Raw genomic sequence first — 24361 nt, 5'->3', positions numbered from 1 at the left:
ACCTTACTTAAAGCATTAGTCATAACGAGACACGATAAAGGGAAATAAGGATTTCCTTCGCGGTGCGTGGCTGTTGGCCTTGGTAAAGTTATAAACTATCTGAATAGAGACGGATGGAAGCAAGAAAACAGAGTGCTGCAGTCTAGTCAAGCCTAATAAGTAGACATTGTCGCATACATCAAAAAAGATGGACATGATGAGATGACCCGATCCAAAAAATCAGTTGATCATGATAACTAATTGATTGCGTGGCGTCAAAATGGAGGACGGCACACAACTTGAATGTAGCTCTCAGATAATTTGCTGCCAAAAGGTGGTCAGATACTTCAGATAAAATACAAGTATTTGTAAAATAACAGTTTAAGAGATTGTATTTTACCCCATCGTTGACAAAGAAAATTTTGAAAACCATTTCATATCGAGTGGTGAAGCATAAACACGTCATTTCAGGTGCGAGTTTCTTGACCCAAAATTAAGGTGGCTTCCTCTTGACAATTAATCCAGTTTCACTTTGGCTTTAGGGTAAATTTTAGATGATTCATTTATTTGGATCACTTCTCCCCCAGTTTCATTTCCCATGCATGTATTTGCATTTCGTCGCAAGAGGGAGATTAAGAATACGTTTGTCTTGACTTTTGCCTAAACTCGTGATGAATCATACATTTTGAGACGTAAGACTCCGATGACTGCTTAAATTGAAAACATCCTCAAAGCGCTATTTTTTTCCCTCCCCGCTCCGTATCAGAGCCCGTACATCTGTGTGCGAGGAAGCTCCTCTGTCTGGAAATCATTTTTATCTTCTGGGCGATAATAGCCCTCAAGGGAAATCTTGTCATGGTGGTCCTAACCCCAGTCTGCGAAGCCACGGCGCTATTCGAATCTGCAGTCGTGGGAGGCGCGAACCCTTGTGGCGGCCCTTTGTTCCCGTCTGCGTGCTCTGGAGCCGATCCCCTTGTGTCTCCTCCTCCCGCTGTTATGCTGCGCTTTTAACTTAAGCCGGAAGAGCAATTAATAACCATGAAGCCAGATTTGAATGTAGCCCACATCTTGGGGGGGTTGGTGAAGAAGGGGGCCTGGGGGGGGCAAGTAGAAGACACGGGTGTTTAAGGAGCGATGATGCGATCCATTGATTCAACCTGATGTGCAACGCGGGGAAAACACAACAAGGGCATAATGAACACACATTTATCTTGAAAAATATTCCTGTCAAGCAATTTAACATGTCAGATGATGATTAGCTGAGAGGAACGCACAGATAAAAGCGAAAAAAAATAAAAAATAAAAAAAATAAATAAAAAATTGTCCTCAGTCTCAAATTTGTGGTGGAGATATTTTACCTTTATCCGCTGAAGTATTTCCAAATTTGTATCAGATAACATCCCAAATTGAGTTTCTTATTTGGAAAAAAAATCATTTACATTTGAAGGGGTATATTAGTTGTAAGTTGCTTGTATACCAATTTGGGTTGTTCAGATTGTCGCCCAACCAATCAAGTGAACAATAACCCAACCAGGTAAATCTTTTGCACTCTACCTGAATCGGAAAATGTGGGTGAGCTGCTTTGAATTGTGGTATCGCTATCTGTCCACGAACAATGATCACTAGTTGACCGACTTAATAACTCAGATTGAACCAAAATGGTTGAACCAAATGGGTTTAATCATATCCAACAGCCTTTGAAAATATCTACACGTCTTTTATTCATGACCGTTTTCTCCTTTAGGAGCAATTCACTTGTTCCTTGACAATAAAGCCGTGTTTTTGGAGCTGAATAAAAAAATAAAAAATAAAAAAAACTTTATCGGAGGTGGAGCTTCAAAATACAATGTCAGGGGCCTAATTTTTTAAGAGAGCTGCACGGGCGCATGACGAAACAACTGGCTGATCTTAAAACTCCACCCAAGTCCATATTTAGGTTGTGCTTCCATCCCGCATTCTACTGGTTGAGAAATCAAAAGTCAAATCATCTGTGAGCTTGTACACTCCTTGGAAGCTATTATTAACAACACAACAACTAACAACTAAGACTTTTCTACAGTCCTGGATGAAAATGGTTCGCAGTGTTATGTTAAAAGGTAGCGGCAGGTTAAGACGTCGGCCTCACAGTTCAGAGGTGCGTGGTTCCATTCTGGGCTCCGGCCTTCCTGTGTGGAGTTTACATGCTCTCCTCATTCTCCAGGTGCTCTGGTTTCCTCCCACATTTCAAAGACATGCATGGTTGGTTGCTCGGACGCTCTAAATTGTCCCTAGGTAAGATTGTGAGCATGCGAGGTTGTTTGTCTGTGTGTGCCTGCCAGTTGGATGGGAACCAGTTCAGCATGGCTGTTGAAAGATTTTGCTTCAAATTTTCAAGAGCAGTAAAAAAAAAAAAAAAATATATATATATATATATATATATATATATATATAATTAATTTTTATTTTTTTATTTCATTAAGTTATTATTTGACAGCTTTTTACGTTTTTACGTGGCATCGTTTCAGTACCTGTATTGAAGTATTTTTGCAGATATAAAATAAAAATTTCAAAATTTTTGGTATCGTGACAACACTAGTTTATGGTCACCCTTGATAGCGGTTGTCACCAAACTGTCCTTCAAGAATAACTGATTGCGGCAACACAGCGTGAATAGAGTACAGTCTCGTCAAAAATACGGAGCAAAGTAAGTACTCTCTGTAGGGTATGAATAATAATTGACCCCCCACCCCCCACCCCCATGCATTTCATGTGCCCCACTTAAAGCGGAGGTCTGGGGATGGCTGTGAGTACCGGTACATGCATGCAGATGCTCCAATTACATGTCGTTCCGGATTTTCAGAAAAGTCAGTTCTGTTCCAAAGTGTAGCCTCTAAAACCAAACCTGATCAAGAAAAGGCAGGTCTGATAGACGGCTAAGTTTAACCCAACTCCTCTGAAGGCTTGACAGCAAGGGAAAGATGAGAAAAAGCTGCAAATACATTTTGGTAGGAATAACCAGAAAGAGATTCAAATTTTGGGAGTCATGTGCCAGCAAACAGCAGCAACATTGGCAGCGCGTTTTGGTCTCAATTTAAGGTCCCGTCCCTCAGCGCACACATTAGCTTTTTTTGCCCGTGATGAGATGACGATCAGCCAGTTTCCCATCACGTTCATTGAATGCAGTTGAGAGATCGGTCCTCTCTCTGGCAATTGGCTGCTAATTGATCACTACAGAGTAGTCTTTAATTTTGCTATCGGAAGCGTCGTTCCAGACACACTAGGGGACAAATGACAACAAAATAGTGTGTACATTCAGGTTAGAATGGTTGATTAGTTAGTTTTTCTTTCATTTCATGCTGAATAGGTACACATTTAAACTACATTGTTGTCATCAATTAACACTTTTTTATTTTACTTTAGGCAGCAGGCAAAGGTGAAACTTGTCCAGAAACACTTTCAACGAGCCAGTCCTCCCTTAAACATCTCACGTTATGATTGGTTGATTGTGAGGCTATTGTTAAAAGTATGTACAGTATTTAGTTTCATCTGTGGTAGTTTGTGTTCTATAAAGTTGAGTTGAGTAAAGGGGGAATTTTCATATAAGTGGATGAAAAATTAAATTTTGCATGGTGTAAAATTTTAGGGTCAAAATCCGACGATTATTGCATGCCTCCCCCAGACTGCATGTTTCAGATCATAGGAAGATGCAGGATTTAGATCAACACTCTTAAGAATAGTCTGGCGTTTTGTTCTTAGCCATTTGCGACTGAGGCCAAGCCTCCATATTTCACTCCAGACGTCTTGAGGCGTCATTGTAGTTTGCACAGATTCTGTTTATCCAGTTTTGTCGGATGTGTCCGTAGGACATTCTCACAGAATGATTCGGGCTCGTCAATAAGCATTTTAGTCAATTCCAGTGACCTCGTGGCGTTTTCTGGAAGGGCACTAACAATTTTGAGTCTTGAGTACAAACAAAAGAAAAATGTATTTTTTTCTTTTCTTTTTTTCAAAATTTGAACAAATGGAAGGTTAAAAGAATTTGTAAAAAATAAATAAATAAATATTCACCCTTATTGGTCTTCATGTTCTGGATGTAAAATATGCTGTTTGCCATTTGGCCATTTGTGATTCTACCTGATTATTTTCTTGACAAACTTCTGAAAAACATCAAGCCAACAACATTTTGGCGCTTGTTGTAATGGCCAGTCAGTAAACGAGCAAGCATAAATAAGCCTGTCACTCCAAATAAGTGAATTCATCATTCCAGAAATGATTTCTGCCTGATTTTCGTATGAGGTTCCCTGATGCTGTCATCAATATCACAACTATTCCATTCACAAAATCATTTTGCCATTTCCGCCTTTTGCCGAGATTGCCTTCAATTGCAATTTCATAATGGAAGAATTGAAACCAGCTGGATTGGCAGCAGAGGTATGCTGATCCTGATTCACAAACAGGAAATAACAGAGCTGTGTGGTGTGGGTCAGTGTGACATGGGGCATCAATAAAAATTAAAGGAAAGTGTCTTCCATCACGATCAATATTTGCTCCGACCTGCCAACAGCGCTGTCCAGGTACATGATTGTAAACAACTGCGTAACGATCCCGCTTCGATCTGACAAGATATTAAACTGACCGGAAGCTTCATGGTTGGAGGCACACTAACCAAGATAAAACAATCTTACTATAATAATAAAGAGAACGACAAATTGTTCACCCGACTTAGGAGGCAAAAACATTTGCAAAACCTTCTTGGAGCAAATTGTTTCTTAAAGCAACGCATTGATCAAACATCGAGCGGGGACATTCAGTGTCCGACTGCATGAACGACGATCAGGGACACTTTTTGTTTTTGTGCTAATATGTGCAAACACAGTTGCCGGGCTCATCTGTTGGTGCGGGTAAGCAAACACTTTGTGCAAACACCAAGATCTGGGAAGCACCCATTTAAGTCTACAAGTCACATTAAGCATGCGAGTCACTTGCTTGCTGTCAGACACTTCAGACCATGGGTAAAAATTCTGGATATGACATCACTTTATGTCACAGTGTGAGTCTCTACAAGGTCCATCTGATAATTCAAATACATGAACTACTCATTTGGGAGAGCGTCTAAAGCAACAAATATTCAATAAAACAAACAATTCTACTTGGTGCAACGGTCTCAGTTAAAAGAGATATGATTTTTCTTCATAATTTATAACAGTTCCCAGGTTTCTTACATTCTTCTGTAAAAATAGAGATTTTGATCACATTTAATATGCACTTGTCACACTTTGGTTCAAATTAAGAAATTTGGGGTTATGACTGGAGGTAGCGTTACCAAATCAGTGTTGCCAACTTGGTGAATTTTCATCGAGTGACTTTTGGTTGTACCTCTGGAGACTCAGAGACTCCCTTCGGGGCAAGGGATGCTCACCATCAGCATCCAGCAGTGGCAGGCCGTACATTTCACACCTAGGCCTTCAGCGAAGTACTACTCCGTCCGAGTTGAATAAATACCCCTCATAATACCATCATTTATGACACCACGGCTGGACAAATAATATACAGACACACTTACGCAAGGGTCCATCTTGAAAATGGCCTTCCAAGTATATCTGCAATCAAATCCACACTTTTCCCTCCTTCGGCCATTATGGGTTAAAAAAGCAGGAATATATTTTAGATTTTACAATGGTTGCCAGGTAAGATTTATTTATATCGAATCACAGGACACATTCGCACCTTCAAGGCCTGCGAGTAGGCTGACTGTAACCAACTCGTGATCTGATTGGCTATCGCAACTGTCTATCATCTCTAAGAGTCTGTTCACTCACACAGCACAGACGCCCGCATGGTTCATTCTGCAGGCCTTGGATGAATACTATGTGCCACTCGTCATATGGAATCTGCCTGGCAACACAAGCTAGCTAAATTGTCATTGGATTAAAAAAAAAAAACATTGGGTTACAATATGACAAGAATGATATATAAAATGAAATAAACTTATCATGTGATTTCTTGATCATGTAAGGCCAGCAGAGAAGGCCTTGACCGTCCATCACTGGTGAATGAATAGTGTGTACAAAGCCAAAGCCAAAGGGCTAAATTAATCATATATTATACTATTATTCTTGTATTAGACTCAGCCAGTTTATCGACTTAATACAATGAGTTCCAATACAAGATCAATATCATAACGTCTGCCTTTACAGCAATAACCATGCTTGTTTTATTTGACACATTTCAGAGAGGTATTCATACAAAATGTGATCACAGATTGCAGTGGTTTAAAGTAAGAGGCTAATAAAATATTAGACACTGTTGTCAGTAAAAAGTAATGGGGTACAATACATTAAATCAATATCAGTTGGCCACTCTCAATCGAAATGTAGCTTTTGATATAGTTCACAAAAATCTCGGAAGAATGACAATGCACGGCTGCAACTCGACAGCCAATGTGACGGAAGCTGTTTGCCTTTTAGACTGAATCAATTGTGGTTGCAGTTGGCGAGCTTACATTTCTCAAAATTGTTTCCACGCCAGTGTCATATTGAGAAGAATAAAACGTGGCTATAGTTCAACTTTTTAAATGATAACTATTGCAAAATGCATTTTAGGATTACTTAATGATTCTCTGACAGTGATAGAGAAAAAATTGAGCTTGAGTGTTACTGTATTTGATTCTAAGGATGGGCATTTGACTATATTTCAGGCAGCTATGAAGTAAATCAACCAATGAAGTTTGGATTTCCATGAGGTAGGAGAATCTCTCTTTCCGATCGTTCTTCCATGCCAGTGTCATCCCGAGTAGAATAAGGAATGGTTGTAGCATATTGTTCAGCTTTAAATGGGGTATAATCCAATTTTGAAAAGCTCAACTGAATTTTAATATCATCATACAAGTGCTAATGTCTGCACGTGCGTAGCCCACTTCAGGCAGCAAACAAAATTGACTCAACAGTGCCTCTACTGGTTGCAGTTGGCCTGAGTTTGGTAGCATAAGCTGCTCCACACGATACGGCAATGACCGCATTAATACGTTTTCACGTTTTGACAATTTCATGCTTAATGTCAGCTTCGAAAGCACTTCCCAAGCGAGAGAGAAATAGAGGGACTCTGGATCACCTGCTGAAATATTCCCTTGCATGTCTCGCATGTGAAAGGTGTATTCATGTGTGTCCCAGAGCCCTGATGGAAGAGAAAAAAAACAACAACAACAACAACAACAAAAAAGTCCAAGCGTTCCGTCTTTGCACTCAGTGTCAGTCATTCTGTGAGGCAGAGAGGCATGGAGGGAGGGCGGTATCTATAAAACAAACAGTGGAAGGGCAGACGTGGCAGGAAGGGAACTGCTGCCAGACACATTACAAGGAGCTCTAATGAGGGAGCCCACGCCAACCGACCCCCCCAACCCCCCTCCCGCTACACAGAGGAGCACGAGGCGGGAATTAATTGTGAGGGCGATGATGGCGAGCGAGCTGTGGAGCAGGTCATTACTGCACGCCTCCTCCTGGAGCGCCGCGGGCAGAGCGTGGAACGCCACGCTGCTTGCACAATTCCCATGATCCCACAAGAGGGAGGGGGCGGCAGATAGCAAGTGGGGGAAACGGCGGGGACGCAAAAAAATAGGGAGAGAAAAAAAATAGAAGAGGAGGTAGGAAGCATCCTCTTTGTTGGATAGAGGGGCAAAATTATGGTTATGGTTATTCCGTGGACATGAGCATTAATTATTATTGGAACATTGGGGAAAATATCACATTTGACTCAAGATTTATAGAATCTGCCATTTGTATAAAATCAAGCAAACGGTAAAACAAAAATGAATGATGTATTGTGGGTTTTTTTTTCTTTTAACAGATGATGCCTTTGGTGAAGATTTTCAAATGTGCACATGCAGTGATAAATCACCGCTTCCCCTCATTTTTCTTTGTCAAGTTTGACGCCCTTGTAAAACCTATGACATCACCTCCAAAGCATTGGACACATTGCCCTCTAGTGGCCATGGTGTGTATGGCATATGTAGAAGCACACCAACCAAGCTGGAACCAAGTACTATAAAATCCTTGATGGAAACCTCCTTACCTCAACAGGAACACTGAAGGTGGAGTCATCTCGCCGTGACAATGCAGACTGACAGGGAAGCAAAGGCGCAAGACAAGAAAAAAAAATGCATAAAAAGGTCAGAGAGTGGTTTGGTCTACTCAGTCTCCTGACCTATAGCCAATATAAAATCTGTGGCAAGAAATTAAGCTTCTTGTTTCCATGTGGCCGCAGAGAAACCTAAAAGATTTAGAAAGCTTCTGTGAAGAGCAGTGGGCCAAAATCATTCCTGAGCTTGTTGTATACCTGGAGACCAACTCCAAGAAACATTTGTCCACCAAGTACTAAATTCATATTTCGCTTGGTATAATGCCTAACATTTGACAACTGCCTGTTGTGCATTATTACATTTTATTTAATATATTACCATATTCAGTAAACAGCCATTTAAATGAGAGCATGCTCAATGGAAAAAGCAGTGAACCCAAACATTTAAAAACAATATATTTTAGACAGTGACTATTTGAGGATGAATACCATTATTACTAAAGCAAAAAACAGATAGCTTTATCTTTAATCGCATCACATCCTAACGACCCCAAATCTCTATACTCCAATAAAATAGTTTATCAATGTTTATCAATATAAAACATTTAAATGAAGTATATTGTACTCACCAGAGATACTGATGCAAACACATCAGAGCTCCTTTCTTTGCTACTTCCTGTCTGTTTTGGCTAACTATCACTCTCAAACATACTATGTCTAAAACCGCTCAGAAAAATCGGTTTCTGGGTCAAAACACGCCAGCCAGCCAGAAACAGTGTTCCGTGACCGAGGCCAATAAAGGCCAATTCGAAAGGTGCTTCTTGAAAGTGAATTTTTTTTAATCATGGTCAGTCATCATCCTCCATTGTAAATCAAGCCTTGATTCACATAGAGCTCAAACAATCAGGAGCCAAACGTAGCTGAACCAATTAGAGGATAAAAAAACTCACTTGTCACTGCGTCTTCTAGAAGGCATTGAACGGTGATTCTAAAATGTGATTGGCTAAAAGAAGAACAATGATTTAAATGGTGTGTGATTTTGTGTGTGCGTGTGTGTGCGTGTGCGTGGCGGTGTGCGTGCGTGCGTGTGTGTGCGTGTGTTCCAGGCCAGCTATCGAGATTGTGAAGGTGTTGGGAAAAATAATATCTGCATGGTAACACATCAAAGCTGAAATCTGATTGGACAGGGAAAAAAAATGTAATTTACAATAATTGGAAGCCGTGCGGCCAAGACATGCGCAGTGAAAAAAAGACTTGAAAAATAGATTTGAGTCGTAAATTAGCCAGCTAATGATGTTTCAATAAACATCTGCCAGTATCATCTCCCCTGTGGCGGCGTCACGCATGGACACATTTTTTTGTATTTTTTTTTTTTTTTGACACGGTTGGGGGCCGACAATTTTGACAAAGGCGGTGGGTCGAGGCCGTAATGGTAGCAAGATCGCGGCTGGAGGGTGGGGGACTGACTTGCAACAAAGGGTCAAGTGCCCAGCTCTGTTCGAGAAGTATCATTGTGTCCTTCTTGCTGGACATTTTAATATTCCCGAAAACAAAATAGGAGCCCTGGTTTTTAATGAGAGTACACACAAAGCTTGAAAGGAGTGCCGCGAAGCTAAACGCTGGTGGAAGAAAAACAAGGTTCAGGATTCTTAGAGAATTCTAAATGACTGAGCACAGAGGCAAAAAATAGAGCACCTGTCCACCCAAATTCAATCTAATTGTCACAATCTGTAAGTGTGACTCAAAACCATTGACTCTGTTTTTGGAACTGCTCAGTCAATTGCTCCCTCCACTTGTTCAATGATAAGGTCGCTACTGCCGGTGCTCTCATTTCAACCTCTACAGCTGACCCCTCTGCGTCTGTTTCTTGTTAGCGGCTGTTTGATTCATCTGAGCCAGTGTCTTTATGTGTTCAGAAGTGGTTCGGCACGTGAAGCTAGCAGGTTCTCCTGATGATTTTTCCTCTCAATTTTCAAGCCGAGTTTCCCCAAAAACATTTTATTAAAAGCAGTTTGTCATCAGGTGTTACTCCCCTATCTCAAAGTTAGCGCTGTGTCAAAAACTTGAAAAAAGGCAAATGACTCTGATGACGCCAACCTATGACAAAAAAGTGTGGAATCACCAGGCTCAGATGATGTTCGTTCAGTTGTCGAAGTTGTTTTGCAAAGCACTACTGGCTGACGCTACACACCTTTACGTAAGGGTAAACATCGTTAAATATTTCAATCTATCATATCACCGCTAGTTAGAACAAACTGTAATCTATAAGACACACCTGTTTACAAGCTACAGCAACCCTTAAGAAAAAAAAAAACCTATAGAAGCAACACCAGTCTTTCTTTGTTGAAAAAAAATTATGTACAGAACGATTTGAATGCACTGTGAATGCACATCAAGGTACATAAACAGATTGTTTAAGCAGTGCCTTTTAGACACGGCAACAAATTTGCTAATAAAAATAGAACGGACCCAAGAGGAAAAAAAAAAATCGAGATTTATTTAGCGTATTTTCTGAACTATAGAGCGCCCCTACTGGTGAAAGAAAAATCTACAGAAAATCGGCACGGTTGCATTAGCCGCATGGTTCAAAATCAAGGGAAAAAAGTAGCGGCTTATAGTCCGGGAAATACGGAAATTTAATTTCAGATGTCCATTTTTTCCAGTCTGTCCCACAACACAGGCTATGACTTCTGCTTTATGTGCAACTAAAACAAACTACCACTTGCACTGCTAATCTTAACAATAATGATGCTTCTAAATTTAGAAACAACGCTAACATCTGCGCATAAAACAATATTTACTTGGACAAAAAAAAAAATCCCGTGACTTTGCAACCTTAACAGAATTTGGCTCTGAGTGAGAATGAATTGGGGATTCCTGCAGCAGGAAACATAATGGGGAATTTATTTGGGACGTAGACATTTTGAAAATCATGACCATTATGAATTAAATATGCTGAATGTTTTGAATTTCAAATGGGAATGATGTGAATTTAGTTTTATGTCTTAGTGGGAATGAATGAGGAATTCTTATTTGAAATTACATAACTGAGAATGCATCCTGCATTCACAAAATAGATGCCACTGAATAAGTGTGTTTCGGCTCCTCGGGCACGCTGGGGACAAATAATTTTAAGTCTTGACTTTGGAACAACCAGGAAGCCTTCGCCCGAGGATCTGAGGCCGCGGGCTGGCTCATGCGTGGTCACAAGTTCAATTATGGAGCTCAGAGTCAGGCTCATCCGTGCTTTAAAAGTTATCTGTAAAATCTTCAACTCCATTCTAAAACAGACTGGACGCCAATGAAGTGATGCTAAAATTAGAGTAATATGCCAATTGGAATGCGAGCTGCTGCATTCGGAATCAACTCACGGCATGAGAGCGTTTTTTTTTTTTTTTTTTTTTTTTTTTTTTTCCCCAAACACCAAAGTATAGTGATTGTAGTAATCGAAACTAGAGAAAATGAAGGCATGAATCAGTCGGTCAAGGTCAGGTTTACTAAATACTGCGTCTATCCTGGCTATGGAAGAATGACATGACTGGATGATGAACTATCAATAAAAAAATGACTCAGAAGTTTCTGGCTGAGTATGTGATGTGACATACTCGAAATGAATGCAAACTAACAACCAAATTGAATAAATAGGTCATAATGCATGTCACCATAATCAAATGGTAATTATTCCTGGATAAAAATTCACAGATGCAAAAATATATGAGAAATGATGCAAAAAAAAAAGTAAGCTGCAGTGCAACGAGACACACCTCTCTGATGATGTATTTAATGAACCGACTCTGGGCTACTACTTTCATGATGAGGAAACCTACTGAGTACAGTTGCTGTTGCCGTGGGCATGGTGACATGAGCACAAAGCATCATTTATGCCAGATCTTCATCAGGAAGACGAAGCTTTGTGTAAAAAGGAGCTGAAGGTGCTTTGCAAGGAACATTTTGTCAAGTTTAAACGAGGTGAGAGATGGCATGTGGAAGATGGGCGGGGACAACGCGACAGGATCCATTTTACTTGTTGGTTTAAGATAATTAGTGGGGGCCTTAAAGTTATGACACAGTTCAGAGAATGAGCCCTGCTGTGATTAGCGAAAATACTTAATTCACCCCCCAAAAATATTTAGAATTATAATTGCCTAAAGTAATTGTTTAAACTGTAAATATACCACCCAGAGTGATCTCAAAACAGTTAAATATTTGAAACTCTTCTTATAATGTTACTCATAAATAAATGATGATAAAAAAAAAATGCACCTGAAGCGTATGGGTGAATGTACTTGTGTCGAAGACTTTAAATCAGGGGTGGGCAAACTTTTTGATTGGCGGGCCACAATAGGTTCTAAAATTTGACAGTGCGGCCGGACGAGGAGCAGATGGATGGAGTGTTTTGGTAAATCTCACTTCATCGGAGAAACAAAATACATTTAATTTGAAATGAAAGTGAACAAAAGCGTCACAACAATATATATGTCTCTGAAAAACCACAGTAATCTGAAAATAAAACGTTAACAAGGTTTATTCATTTAATTTTTTTCAAGTTCAGCGGGCCGGATTAAAACGTTAACGGTCCGCATGTGGGCCCCACGCCGTAGTTTGCCCACGCCTGCTCTAAATGCTGCTCAACCCTGACATAAGAACCTTTTCTCAGCCGAAAATTATCATTTTAAAATACTTCAGCACTAATTGCTGTACTACTTTCCTATTTAGAATGGGCTTGGGCGGCATCTTGTGGCATGTTAGTGTTCCAGAAAGGGTGTAAAAAAACAAATCGGTGAGCTTTCAGCAAACAGCTGAGGATAGTCTCTCGGTAGGACTGCTGTCGTTTTTCTTTTTGGTTACTAGAGAGCGAGAGAGAGAGAGCGCATCTGTGTGTTTTTGTGCCAGAAAGTAATGCCGCTTCTTATTTCGCCCTGCTGGATGGCAGCTGCAAGAAGATGGATTGTCGCGGCACCTGCTCAATGGCCGCTGCTGACGGGGACCAATTTCAAATGTTTGGCTGCTGTCAGTGTCAGAGAAGCCCTGACCTCCTCATCGACGTCAACCTGTGTTTTAGACCTGTGTATTATTTTTTTGCTGTTGTATATTTGTTAAAGTGCTCCATAAATAAAATGTATTGTATTGTCAAAGGTGAGCTATTTTAATTTATAAAGTCTAAAAAAGTGTGTGTCTCCCGTTGGTGAACAAGTTCGTTAATTGATTTATTTCTTTGACACATACAGCACCAAGCGTAAGCTGCTACTTTGGTTGAATATTTTTTTTCTGTTTTTGTTAACTTAGGAAGATAGGTTGAGTAAATTCATTTGCTTTTGTTTTGTTTCATGTTCAGATGGCGGGTTTTGGGAAAAACTGGTTTTTGTTTGTTTGTTATTTTGGCCTTGGCTTCACCCTAAGGAAATGCTTCATGTTTGAAGAAATGCTTAATTTTTCTTGTCTGAGTAGTTATATTGTGTTGCATTGCCTGTGTGAGTTGTAATAAAGCACCGTTATTTATTTACGCATTGCGTTGTTTTAAGTAACGCTTACTAAATTCTTGACTGGTGGTTATATGGGTTTCACAGAAAAATGAGAATTTGCGCCGAATGAAACAAGAATATAGAGGATCATTGTATAATACATATATATTATATATATGAAACAATATTAGGACACCAATATAAAACCATCAAACCAAACCAGTTGGTCTGCCGTTAACTATGTGTGCCATCTGGACTACAAATTTTTACTCCACTCCTCCGACTAGGTAGTTTATTGCGCAGCATTCAAAGCCTTTAAATGTTGTAACTTGGTGACCGTCGTGAACCAAGCACCCCCTGTATCATTAAACAATGTGTAAGGGCACGTTGACATGTGATGTGTTATCCAGAGGGATTGGAGACAATCAAACACTCAAACACTGATCAATCCTGGTTTAGGTTATAACAAATAGAAATGCAATTAATCAGTCTCAGCCTCACCCCGAAAACGGCAATTTAAGACAAACACAAATTATTTTTCAACATGTTTCATTTTTCACGAAAACGTGCACTCAACTCAATTGGACTTCACAAAAACAGAAATAATTGAACCTGCAAACATGGAAAATGTGAGCAGCACTTGATGCACTGTTCCTTGTTGTCCTTCTGTGGGCTTGATTGGCAGTTCACAAACCATCTTAAAGGCACATTACGGCCACCAACGGATATTGTCGTTTATCCGCTAGGAAAACAATGTGAATTGTGCTGCGGGCATCTAGCGGTGTGGGCCTAACGCATACTCGGAACTCAAATTTTGCATGTATCTCAAGACAACAAAAAAGTGGCAGCTCGTATCTAAATAACAAAACAAAAGCATCGCCAAAAGGAAAACTTGTTGACAAGGAAGGTTTACCAAAGACTGAGCAAATACTCCAACAGCTTAAAAACAACATTTCACAACATACAAGGAATAAAATTCCATAATATCAACAAAAGGTTTAGTCAAGTGTTTTATTAGGAAATTCTGCTCTAGCTTATATTGAATTATTTTTATTAATATTTTAATAATCAAACACTACCACCTGTCTTGCCATTTTAAAAACTAAATGTGGCCCTTCGGCGCTTATGTTTGACACCTGCTAACTGTCAAATTAAATGCACAATATGTCTCCTTGAATTTTTTTTTAAAACACCAAAAAAAAAAAAAAAATCATCTTTTACGGCGAAAAAAATAAAATCCTTCTACAGCCTGGCAACCGGCGATTAAACAGAAAGCTCTGCCACCGCACCAAACAGGATAATTCATGCATGTTTGTTTGCATGTTTACCGTTGGGAGGGTTGAGGGCATATCGCATCCGTGCTTCTAAATCATGTCCAACCACATTGCCAGCTATCTCGGCAAGAGTGCACACGTATGAAATTGATCGTCAAACAACTCGGCGCGGCTCGAGTGAGAGCAAGGTTAAAGTCAAGGACTCGCGCCAATCGCTGATGATGGGCTGCGCAGGGGAGCTTATGTGTCACGCCACAGCTGCCACCATGCTGCAAAACATCACCTTAATTACTCTCTGAGAACGATTCTCCACCTCATGCCTAAAAGCTGCAGCCAAGCGTCTTTCACCGTCACGTATAAAGTGACACCAAAATGAATTCCTTGATTAAGCTTGTAACTCAACTTGCCGTATTTTCCGGACTATAAGCCGCTACTTTTTTTTTTTAGAGATTTTGAACCATGCGGCTAATACAGCGGTGCGGCTTTTCTGAGGATTTTTCTTTCACCTGTAGGGGGCGCTCTATAGTTTAGAAAATACGTTAAATAAATCTCGATTTTTATTTTTTTTTCTTTGGGGTCTGTTCTGTTTTAATTAGCAAAGTTGTTGCCGGAGAATGTAATCAACTTGCTTTATGAAGTGGGAATCGGTAATATTTGTGCTTTGAGCAACTTATAAGTCAAGAATTCGCTCCTTCATGAATCGCTACTCTGTTTCTACGGTATTGCTGCTATTCTCTGAGTTGCGAGCAGCTGGAGAAACAATTGAAATGCCATTATTCTGTACAAGCCCATTGAAAACACAATTTTTTTTCCATGCGGACTCCAGTTGACTACAGTTAAAGCATAACAGTCAAGGATGCACTCCTTGGATCACAACTCTTTGAAAACAGCTGACACCAAACAAGCAAACACAATTTCTACACATCCGTTCAACAACTTGACTCATCCATTGGTGCGCAATCCAAGGAGAGCTCTTGTGAGTAAGTACTTGTGCTGGATTGAAAGCTACACCACTTGTGCAAATAGCACTTGATCACTAAACGGACAATGCCGCTCTTATCGCTAACAGCAATCGGGCAGAAAACAGCAGCTACAACTACCACAAACACTTTTTTTTTACCATTTCACTTCTTAATTAATATTCCCTTTATTAGTCCCACAATGGGGAAATTCGAGCTTCGAACCCAGGCCTCCTGGGGAGACTGGGTCCTGAACGCGGCGCCTTAGACCACTCGGCCATCCTGGCAGCAGCGTATCAAAATCTTGCTTCGATCTCCAAATTTGCCATGCAAAAAAAAAAATTAATAAATAAAATAGAAAAAGAGTGAACACTTTGGCGTAAAATGACGGCGTTCTATTACAGTATTTCCTTGTGCTAGGTTGAACTGCTTTATGGCTCAGCGGATCAGAGAACAGAAGTTCTGCCCGGCGATAGACAACATGGCTGGAAGCAGCTGCTGAGACGTGCTCTCGTTCTGTTTGTGAGCGCCAACTCGAGCAGGTGAATGGATAGTTTCACATCTGCGCAATCTCCAAGGGACGCTCTCAGCTGCCTTCATATAACAACAAACAAAGAGGAGGCGGCGGCGGCTGCTGCTGCTCCTGGACGGCGCTACGACTGTTCCCCAAAACACATGCAGTAGACTGGGGCTGTGTCCTAGACAACTGTGGTTTCGTCGCAACACTCAGCGAGTGCATCATGGGTCACATTTAAGAATATTAATGTAATCATATACTGTGGTTGTGATCAGTTGGAAATCAGAGGTGCCATAACTACTCTGTACTTAAGTAGAAATACAGATACTTGTGTTAAAAAAGACACTGGAAGAAGGACAAGCACTGATTCAACACAAATTGAAAACAAAAATCTATTGTCAATCATATAGGCTACTATAACCTAATGGTTGGGATAAATTGCCACAAAAACTGTATACTAAATAATGACACTCATCTATTAATCTTCAAAGTCCAAGTGATCTAGTTTTAGCTTTTGTTATAATGAGACGAAAACAATGTGTCCAAATAGCTATGCTAGCTGGCAAACAAAAAGGGCTAAATAAACTAGAAATATTCTAGATGTACTGATCAGTTTTTTGTCCCAAATTCTGTCGATTAGTCAACTATGCCGCAAAAACATTAAGAAGAAAAAAAGTTAAAAAATTTATATATATATATATATATATATATTTTTTTTTTTTTTTCCTACGTGAATGTGCCTTAATTTGAATGAGCATGCCAACACACGGTGCTTGACGTCCACCTCGGAGGAAATCTCTGACTCAAAAGCAGAGAATCATGGAAGGATTCCTGACTCACCAGCAGGGGTCATCATCTGCTGCCAAGCCACACCAAACTCAAAAAGCCTCAATAAAGCGCTTTCTACAGAGAGTCCTCAAAATATGTTTTGTATGTCATTCATTTCTTCCTTTTTAAATTGCCATTTAAAAAATAAAACAAAAAAAAAACTAAAAAAAAAAAAAAAGTGACTGATTATTTTGTTTGTAATTCAACACAAATATTTTTGTTTTTTTAAATTCACTTTGTTAGTATGTTTTTTTGATTATTGAACATATAAACAGTTCACAGAAAAAAATTTAAATATTTGAAAGGAAGTACTGCCCCTTGTTATGTTCTTTTTAACTTGTTTCAAATTAATACAATAGGTCATTCATTACAGATGTGCGTACATACGCCTCCATACAGTGTAGTACATAGGTATGATTCATATTTATCTGATTGTGATACATTACATTAATCTAACACATTCCAAAACTATGGCAATTGGACAATTAACTGATTATATCTGATTTAGCAAATGTCTTTTTGTACTTTCGTAAGTTCGAGACACCTTTTTCCTGACACACTTTACCAAAAATTCCAGGTCACCTAAATCAAACTAATTTAACATTACAATCTAATATTCCATTTAGATTTTTTTGATCGAGCCTAAAACTGAAATGTGCAACCTACCCCCAGATTTAAAAATAAAGGTGTTTTTCTTGTGGTTTGAAATGGGGAAAAAATAAAGACAGACAGGATTCCTCAGTGTATTACAGAATTCTGTTCAACGAGGGCGACATAACCCAAATTTCTACTTAAGTCACTGAACTACACTAGAACAGTAGTGAAGGCCGAATTACAGTGAATATTTGTTTGAAGAATAAAAATAACTGCAGTAACTGAGCTTGCCATCTTCAGCTGCCTGACAACAGACGCAAAAAAAAAAAAAAAAAAAAACTCAAGAATCAAGTAAGGACCAGGTGTCGTGTTTTCCTTCTGGGATAAAGAGTTGAAAAACTGGGTGGGAAGCGTACAGCCAAACGGGTTTCCCACTCCTAATAGAGGTTTGCCCCTAAGGAGGCTTCAGAAATGGGCAGTGTAAGCGGTGATAGCACCTGCAGCCTGAATGCGGGAACCAGCTCTTTAACCCCTTAGAAGCGGTGGTCTCCACGGGAACAGCGACAGATTGTGATTGGCCTTGTCTAACCCTGTTATGTCCGAGGAGGAACTCTGTCAATGGTTAGAGGACACATGCAGCGATTGTGGAGCAAAGTGCGACAAGTGGAAATGTTTGCAAAATGCCAAACGGGACTCCCAAAATGTTTTTATTTCACAATTTGGCATGACGGAATGAGAAGACGTAATGAGAAATTGACATACCACTCTCACTTGCGTTTCCCATTCCATGCACCCTGCCCAGCCCCCCCTGCAGTGTCTTAAACAATTAGGCAATGTGAGGCAGACACTAACGACTCTCACTTGTCTTTTAGTAACTGCAGGAGGAGGGGCAGCAGTGGGTAACAACTTCTTAGGGGGGAACCAACGCTCAGATGCTTGCGTATTATCCCAGGCAGAGGGCATGTTGTTGTTACGCTAAATAAAGAGAGAATGTGTGCGTGTTTTGATTGCCCCAGGTGAGATGTATGCTAATCCCAGCAGTGATAATGAGAAGTGTTGCGTTTCTCAGCTCCACGCCAAGCAGAGGACCCACTGTCATTTGTCAGAGATGTCACTGTACTCTAACGTCAGGAAGATTGTAAATCACCGCCTACTTACGATGATTGAATGATTTAGCGTGCCAAAGAAAACTCAACTCTGGATGCAATCTGAGATCTGATTTGATATAAATTTGGGAACAATATAGATGACTATTACCATCTTCATTTTTTACAAATATTACTAAGAATCCCACGCATTAATTGAGCAATAATATTACATTTATAAATATTTCAATAGTTATTACATATTTACTGTGTAATAACAACTGTACGATGTGGTACGTTATAAAAATTAATCCGACAATATCCAGTAATCCCCGTTCATCACAGTTGTTTATAATCGGTAAAAAGTTGTGATATATGCAAAACAAAATATGTAGTTTAAGCCTTAAAATAACACTCCCGCACAATTTAATAACCTTTAAGGTAATTGAAAATTAACACTAGTTTGATGTGTTATTAGTCTGCGAATGGAGACAATGGTCCTGACTTTTTCTAATTCTGTAGTAAATTTCATTCCTATGGTGCAACTGTATGGTATTAAACAATATAAAAATAGTTAGTAGTCATTACCCCTTTAATACGGTCTGCCCGTCAATTTGACGGCTCTACTTAATCTTAAACATGTTGTGCTGCGCTGCCGGGTTTCCATAGCAACCAGCAGCATTGAGAAATGCTGCCACTCGACAAGATCTATAAAATAATCTCATTAGAGGACAGAAGGCATTGCATCATCTTTAAAAATAGTGACGAGTCTGCGGATGAATTGCACTGGTGACAAACAGCGAGTCAGAGTAAAAAAGTCCCCCTTCCTCGGCCAGGAGGAGCCGTGTCACGTGTCGTAAAAATAGCTATTAGATAGTCATGACATTGGAGTCCGTACATGCCAGACAGTCAAAATCAGTAAAACAATGAGTTTATGTGGTGCTTGTTGAGATAATTCCCCCATGGAAAAAAAGAGTTGCAGGGTGTGCTCGGGACAGAGTTACGGAAGAGGATTAGGGCCATGAATGAGAAAAAAAAAAAGATTGGAAGGATTCTGACTTTAATCTCAGAATTCTGACTTTAAAGTGAGAATTCTGACTTTAATCTCAGAATTCTGACTTTAAAGTGAGAATTCTGACTTTAAAGTGAGAATTCTGACTTTAATCTCAGAATTCTGACTTTAAAGTGAGAATTCTGACTTTATTCTCAGAATTCTGACTTTAAAGTGAGAATTCTGACTTTATTCTCAGAATTCTGACTTTAAAGTGAGAATTCTGAGATTAAAGTCAGAATTCTGAGACTTTAAAGTGAGAATTCTGAGATTAAAGTCAGAATCCTTCCAATCTTTTTTTTTCTCATTCATGGCCCTAATCCTCTTCCGTACAGAGTTGATTTGTGTACCGTATTTGCGATTTACTTTGCGCAGAGAAGTCTTTTGAGACACGCTTCTCCTTTCCTTCAGCTCCCCAACTAATATATTCTATAAAAATTGACCCGCACACAGCGCACGAGCCAATAGGCGCTACGCCAACAGTTTCTCATTCATTTATATGACATAATTTACGTAAAAAAATATTCAAAACAGAATCTCATTGCCAGAGCGCAAGTCATCAAAATGTCAGCTCAGGTAGGCTTTAAAGTTTCAAAATCCTGGTAATTCTAGTTTCAAAACCACCTGTAATTGAATTTGAACATACCAAAAAATTGCAAGCAACTTGGCCATGCGTGAGCGTTTCAACTCACCTCCCCCACTTGCTTGCGTTGTGGCTGGCTTAAACATTCGTGAGCGAGCGTGCGCGCCATCTAACCCGGCACATGCAGGTCACAGCAAGCTTGATTACAGCAAAACCTACACTATACAGCACACGTCGACTGTCTAATAAGAATTTTTGCGATAAAAAAAAAATCAGGTCTGTTTAACAGAACTATCAGCAAAAGACTACATTACATCCGGGGATTACTGTACAACACATACTTCGTCCAGTGAGATGACCTGACAGGCAAATCCCAAACATTCCGCACATATATCACATTGCCTTGCTATGCAAGACCAAGCTATTTGAATCTTGGGCTTCGTAATGCAATACAATAAAGTGCACGAAAAATTCTCGACAGGTATTTGATCCATGACATGACTAAGATATTTCCTGGTTCAAATAGACTGGTATTTAAAGACCTCTTCATCATGATATTTGGATGACACTTAGCAATTATGTACAGTAACGCGCCATTGGGATGCTTCAATTATATTTATTTTTCGTGGAATTTTGAAAATAAATAAATAAATGAGATGAAATAATGGGCAATTCAAATGCCTCGAAAATCCTCCAAAACAAATAAATTCACAAAAAAAAACTGCCAAAGTACATGACCTATTCAATTTCCCCACACTTCTCTTTTCACCAAGTAACTTCCATTAAGTCGAGTTTTTATTTTTTATTTTGAAGTATCAGGATATGAAACATCACAGTAATTTTGAACAATTGACTTCTTCAAATTTTGGAGTGCAATTGGTGAATATTTTTACCTGAAAGTTGTCAGCCAATCAGAGAAGGCGGTTCCCCAAGTAAAAGAAAAAAAATGAAAGGTTTGAGGAGAACGTTGAGAAATAATTTTGTTAAACTGTTCTACTTTAAAAGATGGTTTTTGATGAAACTTTTGAAAGGTGATATCACGCAAAAACTTTCCTCAAAAAGGCCATTCTACCAACACAAAACTCAATTACTCTGGACCCCATTGTCCAATTTTTTAACATTTTTGGAATGTTGTAAAAAATGTTAAAGCTGCCATTCCAACCAGACTCAGCATTTTTGGGCAAACCTTTTATGTTGCTATTCACAGGGCCGTGGCCGCTGATCTTCGAGTGTCACAGGGAGCCATCAGTGGGTTGTAACAGCGAGACAGAGCCACCGGAAGAGTTACAGAAAGGGATAGAAGCGGATGTCTTTGGAAACGTATTGGTCGATTCATGGCTCACAACCCCTCATAAGTTGTGCAAAAATTACTGAAGCAGTGAACAGTTGGACATTTGTATTAAATAGTTTAGAGGTAAAGTTAAGATTACAATGTATTTCTATTTTTACTTGCACAACACTATATCATAAAACATTTCAGTAGAGTCTGAATTTATTCGGCTGTCATTTCCAGGAAAAAACTCAGCCTAAAGTGTCATTGCTGGGTCAGAATCCGAATGGCATATTTGAAGATGACAAATTCTTTTGGCCACTAAAATTCCTTATCCTACATTGCAACCTTACACAAAGAACAGCAAGAAAAGAAAAAAAAAAGAAAAAGTTATCTTTCAAATGCTCTGAATGTAAGGTGCCATTATGGTACTTGGAGGGAAAAAAAACATTTCTAGGAACTCAAAGCCACATGAACAGGAGCAAAACTCAAGTCTAAGATGAGCACAAATATTAGGGGGGCAAAAAGGTGTGTGTGTGTGTGAGAGTATGAAGTTCAGTAGGTTAGAACATCAATCTTGATTTTGCATTTCCAAACACAAATTACCACCATTTGGTTTTCTAAAACCATGATTTATCTTTCAGGTAACTGAGTCAAAGACATCCCCTCAACTTCCTAGTGACAAACAGATCTGAAGAACTGAATACCGACCGGGATCCTGTCTTTGTCACAGTTTAACATCAGACTCAATTCCTGTTAGATTCTCCTCAAGTGTGAAGTCAGCCAAGTGACAAGTGTGCCTTGATTTTGATGACCCAGGGTCAGCATGGGGCCACCGCTCTGTGTTTACAGATGAGGTGATGGCACACGCCTCCATTCCTTTGAAATGTGACAGGGTGCGAGGAACGACAAGATAATCTCAGATTTACGAGTTACAGTAGCGCTCGGGGTGGGGCTCCTCTGACATGTTGGTAATTGGAGCGATTTTTAAAATCACATGCATGGATTAAAGATATGAGTTCATGGACTTTCTCATTTGCAGGACTCGGAGCAGTCGCAAACAATCTGTGAAAAGCCTGCAGCAGGACTCGTTGGGACAACTCCTCGGTGTGGCAATCAATTGACTTGTTTTGCTCGGGGGCACACTTTGTGACAGTAAATGAGAGGAGAAAACAGGGATCTTTTTCATTTCCAGCTCATTTGGTCATAACAATTTGACTGTCATTGACTTTCTCGCATCAGCCAGGCTTGCTGCAGGTCACCTCACTTGAGTGTATAGGACTGATTGCAGTCTTCAACATAAACACCTGAAATATGTTATCCACCGATGTTTTCCGACACATAAGATCAATCCTGAACAGTCATTAGTCATGAAGCACCACTCATAGCTCAAAATCTGGAACAACCGTTGCTGCCCTCGCCAATAGAACCCATTTTTCAGATACACTTTCTTCAGTTCTGAGCAAATCCCCCTTGACCCCTACTCCTGCTGAGCCATTTTACACCCCCACCTCCATTAGTTTTTATACCTTTATTAAGACCGTTTGGTTTGTCTCACACTAGCTGTTAAGAGTCTTTGCCCAGAAGTGAAAGTGCCATGTGATGTGCAATCCAAATCGCTAATGACACGCCTTGCTCTGTCAACCTGCTTCTCATGTTTGAGGCATATTTTCAAAAGGCAACTGTTGACTAACACTATTGCATCATACTAAAGATGTTTTAAGTACGGCAAAAAGGAATAAAACTCCATTCCCACATTTAGAGCAGGTCAAGACGCATCAGAGACCAACTGCTTCAGATGAAAATAACCGGTTTGACATTTTAAAAAAGAGCCTTTTTTTGTCCAGGCTGAAATGTGTTACAGCGAGAGCGACTCCTCCTTCCTCTTCTGGCCACTTCCCCTCCCCCATTCTGTGTAAAAACAAATCTCCTTTTCTGCTCTCGGCCCGAAACTATTGAGTCAACAAATGTCACTGCAACCAAGGCAGTGGCTGGAGGAAAAGAGGAGGGGTCTCCGTTTTAAGCTTGAGCTGCATTTAAAGGCAGATTATTTTCAAACCCACCTGTTAGCTGGGAGGATTAAAAACTAATCGCGATAAAACCGGCATGTTGGACTCCGTTTTCTGTTTAATAAACTGCGCATTGTACATCTGATTCAGGTGATTCTTGTGCAATGTTCAGGCTCCAATTGTGTGCTCCGGATACAAGCTGTAACTATTTCGGACATTGCATTCTGTCATGTTAGGTCTTTGCACCATTCAATAGTAGCGCATTTTTGCTAATTTTAAGGGTTTCATACTGTCTCCGGAAACATCCACAAGGGCATTCCCTCTCTGCTGTCTATCTCATACAAGTCCACGTGGCCAGTGTCAACAGGAGGAGGGTCTTGGCATGCACACAGAGCAAAAAATGCAGCCTGCATGCAAACCGGAGAGTTGCCTTACGCCACACTCTAAAATTGAGCCAGCCAGACAGCCGATGCGTACCAAAATAAGACACTGCCTGTGGAAACGAGTCCACTGCTAAACTGGGTAGACTCCAAACTGGCCCGGTATCTGATTATTACTGCATTGCTCTCAAAACATTGGCGCTGTTGCGTTGTTAAAGGGAAACTTGCGTAACCGGAGGCTGATAGACAGAAAATGGAAGGAAGCCACTACGCTGAGAGAGAAAAAGGAGGGAAAAAAACAAGCCACTTGGCTTCCTC

The sequence above is a fragment of the Idiotropiscis lumnitzeri genome, chromosome 8 (genome assembly GCF_059441095.1).
Source record: "Idiotropiscis lumnitzeri isolate Australia: NSW breed Sydney's pygmy pipehorse chromosome 8, RoL_Ilum_1.0, whole genome shotgun sequence".
In the NCBI taxonomy this organism is placed as follows: Eukaryota; Metazoa; Chordata; class Actinopteri; order Syngnathiformes; family Syngnathidae; genus Idiotropiscis; species Idiotropiscis lumnitzeri.
The sequence above is the reverse complement of the archived record's forward strand: the minus strand, read 5'-3'. Positions refer to the sequence as shown.